Source organism: Tachyglossus aculeatus, chromosome 6 (assembly GCF_015852505.1).
Source record: "Tachyglossus aculeatus isolate mTacAcu1 chromosome 6, mTacAcu1.pri, whole genome shotgun sequence".
Classification (NCBI taxonomy): Eukaryota; Metazoa; Chordata; class Mammalia; order Monotremata; family Tachyglossidae; genus Tachyglossus; species Tachyglossus aculeatus.
The window spans coordinates 34,781,092-34,791,260 of NC_052071.1; positions in this window are offsets into that span (position 1 = coordinate 34,781,092).

A 10,169-nucleotide genomic window follows, 5' to 3' on the forward strand; every position below is an offset into this window, starting at 1 on the left:
CTCGAGCAAATCACTTAATTTCCCCGCGTCTCAGTTATCTCATCTGTAAAATGGGGATGAAAAATGTGAGCCCCATGTGGGACATGGACTGTGCCCAACCCGATTAGCTGGTACCTACCCAGCTTTTGGTACAGCGCCTGGCCCAGAGTAAACGCTTAACAGATACCGTAAAGATATGGGGAAAATAAGACTCCTGATTCCCAATCCTGTGCTCTTCCCAGAGGGTCTGAGAGCTGAGGGGCATGGGATAGTTCTAGTAATTATTGTTCACTGACCCACATCAGGTTTTGGGAAAAGGAGGGGAAAGGTAAGGAGAGACGGTGTCCTGTGCTGCTCGGAGGGATCTCTCCAGGCAACACTTAGCTGTTGGAATGGAATCAATATTACTTCACTGCTAATGGCTAGTGTGTTGTTTTCCCCAGAACGTGAGCTCCGTAGCTGTGAGGACTGCCTTGACTCTGCCTTGACTCACCCCTGAAGAACGTGCTATTGTCCCCTCCCCCAGCCCCACAGCACCGAAGTACATTTCCCTAAACTCTCTCGTATAGTAATGGATGTTCACGTCTGTTTCCCCTCTAGATAATAATAATAATTATGGTATTTGTTAAGTGCTTACTACGAGCCAGGCCTACGGTGGATGTGAGCAAATCGGGTCGGACACAGTCCCCGTCCTGTGCAGGGCTCACAGTCTTCATCCCCATTTTACAGATGAGGTAACTGAAGCACAGAGAAGTGAAGTGACTTGCCCAAGGCCACCAGCAGGCAAGTGGCAGAGACGGGATTAGAACCCACGCCTTTCTGACTCGTAGGCCTGTGCTCTATCCACTACTAGATCTGGAGCTCCTTGTGGGAAGGGAACATGTCAACCTCCTCTACTGTACTATACTCTCCCAAAGGCTTAGCACAGTGCTCAGCACAAAGTATGCATTCCATAAATACCACTGATTGATCGGATTGAATCCATCTTTCTCTGCCTAACCTCCAGGGCCCAGTTCCAGATCACCTAGACTGGACGCTCTCAATACATGACGGTGGTGGTTCTTGATCATCAGACCCTCGGAAAGGGAGAGGCGAGGAAATGAAAGCGGGGGTGAGGAGGATCCCCTCGTCTCCTGAGTTGACTCGGGTCTTCTGAGCTTCAGTGCGGGTTCCCACTCTTCCATCATCAATCGTATTTATTGAGCGCTTACTATGTGCAGAGCACTGTACTAAGCGCTTGGGAAGTACAAATTGGCAATATATAGAGACAGTTGCTACCCAACAGTGGGCTCACAGTCTAAAAGGGGAAGACAGAGAACAAAACCAAACATACTAACAAAATAAAATAAATAGAATAGATATGTACAAGTAAAATAAATAGAGTAATAAATATGTACAAACATATATACATATATACAGGTGCTGTGGGGAAGGGAAGGAGGTAAGAAGTGGGGGATGGAGAGGGGGACGAGGGGGAGAGGAAGGAAGGGGCTCAGTCTGGGAAGGCCTCCTGGAGGAGGTGAGCTCTCAATAGGGCCTTGAAGGGAGGAAGAGAGCTAGCTTGGCGGATGGGCCACGGCCACGGCCAGGGCCACGGGCCTGGGGGTGGGAGCCAGGGAAGGGAGGTACCTTGTCAAATCCAGTGGCCTCTACTCCATCCTAATCCTCCTCAACCTCTAAGCTGCCTTTGACACCATGGATCACCCCCTTCTCCTGGAAACATTATCCAAACTTGGCTTTGCTGACACTGTCCTTTCTTGATTCTCCCACCTCTCTGCCTGCTCATTTTCAGTCGCTTTCATGGGCTCCTCCTCTGCCTCCCACCCCCAACTGTGGGGGTTCCTCAAGGCTCAATTCCGGGTCCCCTTCTATTCTCCATCTATACCCACTCCTTTGGAGACCTCATTCCCTCCCGTGGCTTCAACTATCATTTCTATGTGGGTGATTCCCAAATCTACATCTCCCGCCCTGATCTCTCCCCTTCTCTGCAGTATCGCATTTCCTCCTGCCTTCAAGACATCTTTACTTGGATGCCCTGCTGACACCTCAGACTTAACATGTCCAAAATAGGACTCCTTATCTTCCCACCCAAACCCTGCCCTCCCCAAGATTTTCCCATCACTGTAGACAGCACCACCATTCTCTGTCTCACAAGCCCACAACCTTGGCATTATCCTTGACTCAGTAATAATAATGATGGCATGTATTAAGCACTTACTATGTGCAAAGCACCGTTCTAAGCGCTGGGGAGGTTACAAGGTGATCAGATTGTCCCACAGGGGGCTCACGGTCCTCATCCCCATTTTACAGATGAGGTCACTGAGGCACAGAGAAGTGAAGTGAGTTGCCCAAAGTCACATAGCTGACAATTGGAGGAGCCTGGATTTGAACCCATGACCTCTGACTCCAAAGCCCGGGCTTTTTCCACTGAGCCATGTTGCTCACTCATTCAACCCCCCATATTCAATTTGTCACCAAATTCCGTTGGTTCAACTTTCATTCATTCATTCATTCATTCAATTGCATTTATTGAGTCCTTACTGTGTGCAGAGCACTGTACTAAATGCTTGGAAAATACAGTTTGGCGACAAATAGAGATAATCCCTGCCCACAACTGGCTCACAGTCTAAAAGGAGGGAGACAGACATCAAAACAAGTAAACAGCACTAAAATCTGTCCTTTCCTTTCCATCCAAACTACTACCATGTTAATCCAAGCACTTCTTCTGTCTCACTTTGATTACTGCATCAGCCTCCTTGCTGACCTCCCTGCCTCCTGTCTCCATCTACGCCAATCCACACTTCACTTTGCTTGCCCAGATCATTTTTCTATAAAACCATTCAGTCCACATTTCCCCACTCCTCAAGAAACTCCGAAGTTGCCCACTCACGGGTAAAGGATGGGCCTAGGAGCCAGAAGGTCACAGTTTCTAATTTCAGCTCCGTCACTTGTCTGCCGAGTGAACTCGGGTTGAGTCACTTAACTTCTCTGCGCCTCAGTTCCCTCATCTGTGAAATGGGGTTAAGACTGTGAGCTCTAGGTGGGACAGGGACTGTGTCCAACCTGATTATCTTGTACCTACCCCACTACTTAGAACAGTGCCTGGCACATGGTCAGAGCTTAACAAATACCATTATTATTATTATTATTATTATTATTAATCTCAGCTTTAAAGCAATCACCTTGCCCCCTCCTACCTTACCTCCCTACCTACCTTACAAGCCAGCAGCACAATTTGCTCCTTTTATGCCTATCTTCTCACTGTACCTGAATCTCATCTCTCTCACCACTGAGCTCTCGCCCACATCCTGCCTCTGCCCCGGAACGCCCTCCCTCTTTATATCAGACGATCACTCTCCCCACCTTCAGAGACTTATCAAAACCACATCTCCTCTAAGAGGCCTTCCCTGCCCAAGCCCTCATTTCCTCATTTCCCACTCCCTTCTGGATCCCCTTGTATTTGGATTTGCACCCTTTCCATACTTTATAACAATAATGGCATTTGTTCAGCGCTTACTATGTGCAAAGCACTGCTCTAAGCGCTGAAATAATAATAATAGCATTTGTTAAGCGCTTACTATGTGCCAAGCACTGTTCCAAGCGCTGGGGTAGATACAAGGTAATCAGGTTGTCCCACATGGGGCTCACATTCTTAATCCCCATTTTATAGATGAGGGAACTGAGGCAAAGAGAAGTTAAGTGACTTACCCAAAGTCACACAGCTGATATGTGGTGGAGCCGGGATTAGAACTCGCAACCTCTAACTCCCAAGCCCGTGCTCTTTCCACTAGGCCATGCTGCTTCTCTTTCTGTTTATCGTCATGTCTGTCTGACCCCCTCTAGACTGTAAGCTCCCTGTGGGCAAGGAATATGTCTATCGGGATTAGTGCAGTGTGCTCTGCCCATGATATGAAGCAGCATGGCGTAGTGGACAGAGTTTGGGCTTGGGAGTCTGAAGGTCATGTGTTCTAATCCCAGCTCTGCCACTTGTTTGTTGTGTGACCTTGGGCAAGTCACATAATAACAGTCATAATAATAATAATGGCATTTGTTAAGTGCTTATTATGTACCAAGCGCTGTTCTAAGTGCTGAGGTAGATGCAAGGTAATCAGGTTGTCCCACGTGGGGCTCCCAGTCTTTATCCCCATTTTACAGATGAGGTAACTGAGGCACAGAGAAGTGAAGTGACTTGCCCAGAGTCACAGAGCTGACAAGTGGCAGAGCGGGATTTAGAACCCACGATCTCTGACACCCAAGCCCGGGCTCTTTCCACTAAGCCACACTGCTTCTCACTTCACTTCTCCGCGCCTCATCTGTAAAATGGGGATTGAAACTGTGAGCCCCACATGGGACGGGGACTGTTTCCAGCCCGACTGGCTTGTATCCGATCCCGTCTGGACTACTGTATCAGCCTTCTCTCTGATCTCCCATCCTCATGTCTCTCCCCACTTCAATCCATACTTCATGCTGCTGCCCGGATTGTCTTTGTCCAGAAACGCTCTGGGCATGCTACTCCCCTCCTCAAAAATCTCCAGTGGCTACCAATCAATCTGCGCATCAGGCAGAAACTCCTCCCCCTGGGCTTCAAGGCTGTCCATCCCCTGGCCCCCTCCTACCTCACCTCCCTTCTGTCCTTCTCCAGCCCAGCCCGCACCCTCTGCTCCTCTGCCGCTAATCTCCTCACCGTACCTCGTTCTCGCCTGTCCCGCCATCGACCCCCGGCCCACGTCATCCCCGGGCCTGGAATGCCCTCCCTCTGCCCATCCGCCAAGCTCGCTCTCTTCCTCCCTTCGAGGCCCTACTGAGAGCTCACCTCCTCCAGGAGGCCTTCCCAGACTGAGCCCCTTCCTTCCTCTCCCCCTCATCTCCCTCTCCATCCCCCCATCTTACCTCCTTCCCTTCCCCACAGCACCTGCATATATGTATATGTGTTTGTACATATTTCTCTATTTATTTATTTATTTTACTTGTCCATATCTATTCTATTTATTTTATTTCGTTAGTATGTCTGGTTTTGTTCTCTGTCTCCCCCTTCTAGACTGTGAGCCCACTGTTGGGTAGGGACTGTCTCTATATGTTGCCAACTTGTATTTCTCAAGTGCTTAGTACAGTGCTCTGCACACAGTAAGCGCTCAATAAATACAATTGATTGATTGATTGATTGATTGATCCACCCCAGTGCCCAGTACAGTGCCCTGCACATAGTGAGCACTTAACAAATACCATTATTATTATTATAATTATTACAACTGATTGACTGGGTTAAGCAGCAGTAGTCAGAGGCTCCGGGTTCTTCTGCGTGAACTTTCCTCCCCTCCTCCCCATCTCGGGCTGCTGCAGGCCGCCCAGCTGTGGTTTCCGGTGGCACTTGACAAGACTTGGTTGGCCTCTTCCTCCTCCTCCTCCTCCTCCCTCCCTCTCTGCCCCCCAAGGAAATGTAGTGCGGAGGGAGGGGACGAGGCCCGAATGAGGAACGGGCTGATGCTGCTCTCTTGGGGCTGCTTGGGGACACTGCCGGGAGAGACACCATTTTAAGACTTTCTGGGCCGGCCCCGCGCGGATCCGGCCTTCCCCGGGGACCCCCCAACTCCCCACTTAGTTGCCAGTCCTTTAGCCTCTGGCACAGAGCCAGTATCAAAATGACTACTGCCTTCAAAGCTCTCCATCATCTTGCCCCTTCTTACCTCCCCTCCCTTCTCTCCTTCTCCATCCCGGCCCACACACTCTGCTTCTCTGGTGCTAACCTCCTCACCGGGCCTCCATTCTCGCCTGTCTCACCCCTGGTCCCCCGCTGTAGGCTGTAAGCCCATTGTGGGCAGGGATTGTCTCTCTTTATTGCTGTATTGTACTTTCCAAGCGCTTAGTACAGTCCTCTGCACACAGTTAAGTGTTCAACAAATATAATCAATCAATCAATTGTATTTATAGTCTTTTAGACTGTGAGCCCACTGTTGGGTAGGGACTGTCTCTATGTGTTGCCAGCTTGTACTTCCCAAGCGCTTAGTACAGTGCTCTGCACATAGTAAGTGCTCAATAAATACGATTGATTGATTGATTGATTGATTGAGCGCTTACTGTGTGCAGAGCACTGGACTAAGCGCTTGGGAAGTACAAGCTGGCAACATATAGAGACAGTCCCTACCCAAAAGTGGGCTCACAGTCTAGAAGGGGGAGACAGAGAACAAAAACAAACATACTAACAAAATAAAATAAATAGAATAGATAGGTACAAGTAAAATAGAGTAATAAATATGTACAAACATATATAATCGAATGAATAATAATAATAATGGTATTTGTTAAGCACTTACTATGTGCCAAGCACTATTCTAAGCGCTGGGGTAGATACAGGGTCATCAGGTTGTCCCACATGGGGCTCACAGTCTTAATCCCCATTTTACAGATGAGGTAACTAAGGCCCAGAGAAGTTGTGACTTGCCCAAAGTCACACAGCTGACAAGTGGAGGAGGCGGGATTAGAACCCACGACCTTTGACTCCCAAGCCCGTGCTCTTTCCACTATGCCACGCTGCTTCTGAAAGAATAAATAAGGACAGAGAAGTGTCGACCGGGTCAGCTTTCCCACCCCCGAGTCAGGTTTTCAGTTGGTCTGTCCCACGGCTGTATCGTGCTCTCCCAAAGGCTTAGTACACTCTGCATGTAGTGAGCACTCAATAAATACGACTGATTGACTGATCTATTGGACTATAAGCTTCTTAAGGGCAGGGATCATCTCTACTAACTCCAATGTACCCACCCAAGCTCTTGAATACAATGGTCTGCCCAGAATAGGTGTTCAATAAATGCCATTACCCGATGGGCTGCACGGCTTGGCTGGGGCTTTGGGTACTTTGACGTCTGGCATTTTAAAGTCTCAGTCTCCCTCCACCTCAGCTCCGGGTGCTGAGTTTCACGGAGCCCGTGTTCCGAGGGACCGGGACGGCTCTGGAACGAGTGGGGAATGTCAGGGGACGTTCCCTGCTCCGATGGAATCCGACGGATCTCCACGAAATGTTGCATGAGACAATATGTTGGGCAGCGTGTTGTGAGTGATGTCCGTAAGCTAGGCGGCATGTTGCGAATGACATCGGTAAATTAGGTGGCGTGTTATGTCAATGACATGGCTATTTTAGACAGCGGGCCTGCTACCAGAGTTGTCTCAGGATCTGAATGCATGCAAACCAGCTGTCAGGGGCCACCTCAAACAGGGAACTAGGCTTGTCCACCAATCTGCGATGTTCCCGCCCCTTCTGCATCCCCCGTTCCCGGTGAGGAGGTCAGGGCCGGACCGCCGGGACTGAGGGATTGCTGGAGGGGGCCAGGGTTGAGAATCAATCAATCAATCAATCAGTCGTATTTATTGAGCGCTTACTGTGTGCAGAGCACTCTATTAAGTGCTTGGGAACAGACCAATCCCCTGCCCCACCTGCAGGCCCGGCCTCTGATCCCGCTCGGGGACTCGGAGGGCAGAAGCTGCAGTTGAGGCAGGGCAGGGGCAAGGGGGCTGGGCCTGCCGGCCCCTTCAACCCCAGATGGTGCTTGCAGCCTGTGGGATCCGGTCTGGGCCGGCGGTTTGGGAGTCCGAGTAGGGCAGGTGCAGTGAGTTGAGGGGACCAAACCCAGTCACTGCAGACCCCACTCCTTTCCCCCAGTCCGGGCCGCCACCTCATCCAGCTCCCAACCAACCCCCTGGGTCCACCGTGCCCGGCCCATTCATGCTCCCCCATCTCCCGACTCCCCAGACCAAGATCGAGCCCAGCAGAGTGGGCGACAGAGACGGGTTGGGCCGGACTGGGTGCAGAAGATGGCGAAGGAATTGGATAGATCATTCCCCCTACATCCCCCACCTTCCCAGACCTGATTCCCATTCCTCTGACTCCAAGAGCGAGGACAGCTTAGTGGAGACAGAGGCAGAGGGAGTGGGATCTAGTTGTCCTTTCCCCGAGTGCCTCCAGCCCGCCACCTGACCCTTCTCCAACCCTCTGCGTCGGTCATTTCTTTATTTATTGTAATTTATTTATGTATATTAAAGTCTGTCTCCTCCTCTAGACTGTGAGTTCGTTGTGGGCAGGGAATGTGTCTGTTTGTTGTTGTGGTACAGTCTCCCAAGTGCTTAGTACAGTGCTTTGCACACAGTAACCGCTCCACCAATTGTCAGCTGTGTGACTTTGGGCAAGTCACTTCACTTCTCTGTGCCTCAGTTACCTCATCTGTAAAATGGGGATTAAGATTGTGAGCCCCACGTGGGACACCTGATCACCTTGTAACCTCCCCAGTGCTTAGAACAGTGCTTTGCACATAGTAAGTGCTTAATAAATGCCATCATTATTATTATTATTAATAATAATAAATACAGTTGAATGACTGAATGAAAGAATGAATGAATCTGGCCAAGGGCAGAGCTCAGGTGAGGGTCAAGCTAGATAAACAGAACCAGCTCCGGAGTTCCCCGGGCTCTGGTTTGCCCTTGGCTCCCCACCCATTTTTCCATTTCACCCATCTTTCTCCAAACAATGAAATTCTCCAATGCCCTGCTATGGGACGAGGAAGATTCAGATGCTGGTGGTATCAAATATTTCTTTCTGCATCAGATATTTAAGAGACATCTATAAGACTGTGTTGAACATACAGTTGAGACTTTTTCCTCTTGGCTGGGTCATCACAACACTGTGTTAGGAAATATTTGGACAGAGTTAACAGCCATTGGAAAACGTTTAGTACATATCCACTATTCTTTCTATTTTGTTAGTGATGTGCATCTAGCTTTAATTCTATTCGTTCTGACGATTTTGACACCTGTCTACATGTTTTGTTTTGTTGTCTGTCTAGACTGTGAGCCCGTTGTTGGGTAGGAACCGTCTCTACATGTTGCCGACTTGTACTTCCCAAGCGCTTAGTACAGGGCTCTGCACACAGTAGGAGCTCAATAAATTCGATTGAATGAATGAATGAATGAATGAACCCATTTCTCCAGCTGCCCAGGGCAGGAGAACGGAGGAAAGGAGTTGGGGGCCGGCAATCAGGAGCAGAAAGGCCGCCCCTTGCTCTTCCCCTTCAACTGAATTCAGAAAAATGACCTTCAGTTGATTGCGGGCTGGCCGGAAAGTTTGTTGGAGGGTGGCCCGGCTCCTCACTAGTTGGGCAAGTAAATGCGGCCGATGAGATCTGGTGTCACCCCCACAGTCCCCCACCTTCACCACTGATGAAGCTGAGAGAAGAGCCTCATCAACTGGCCACTCCCACTGCCCAGCTGGGTGACTGACCGTGATGTTATGCTCTGGTTGCCCGTTTCTGTTTTCTGACAGTTTAGAGGGTTTCTGCCTGAGGAAGGTGAACAGACCCAGGAGCCCTGACTTTTTTCCATGTTGACTGCCATCTACCAGAATTAATCAATCAGTAGTATTTTTGGAGCACTTTGTGTGTGCAGCGTTTGATGCCGAGCGCTTGGGGAGCGTACCATAACAGAGTTGGTAGATATGTTCCCCGTCCACTCTCTTGAGGTCTGCCAGAAATTACATCTGGGTCATGATAGATGTTAAGTGATCTAAGAAAATTCAGCGGAACTCCCAAATCTTAAGAAACAACTCTCTTCTTTTTCTCTGAACGCTCCCCCCGCCCCGAGGAAATTTGGTACAAATTCACAACTTCACCGTGGGTTCAGCTTCTGATTGAATTTAACTCCTGGCTCCTCATCTGTACTCTCTTCCCAACCAGGCCAGAGTTTGATTATATATTGATTACATATCTATTCTATTTATTACATATCTATTCTATTTATTTTATTTTGTTAGTATGTTTGGTTTTGTTCTCTGTCTCCCCGTTTTAGACTGTGAGCCCACTGTTGGGTAGGGACTGTCTCTATATGTTGCCAACTTGTACTTCCCAAGTGCTTAGTCCAGTGCTCTGCACACAGTAAGCGCTCAATAAATACGATTGATGATGATGATGATGATGGTGTGTGCCCACCCCCGAAGTGTTCCTGCAGCAGCATATCCTCTGGTGAATGAGTTTAAGTCACTACTGGTCCATAGGAGGGCCCCTACGGAAGGGGGGAGTCTTCCTGTACCTCTCGTTGGTACAGAAAGTGAACAGTTCCAGACCCAGAAGTAATGTCATCGAGCTGTTCGCATAGATAGGCACAGTCACCACCCTTCTGCCCCCCTCGCCCACACCCGTCGGGCCAAACACCCC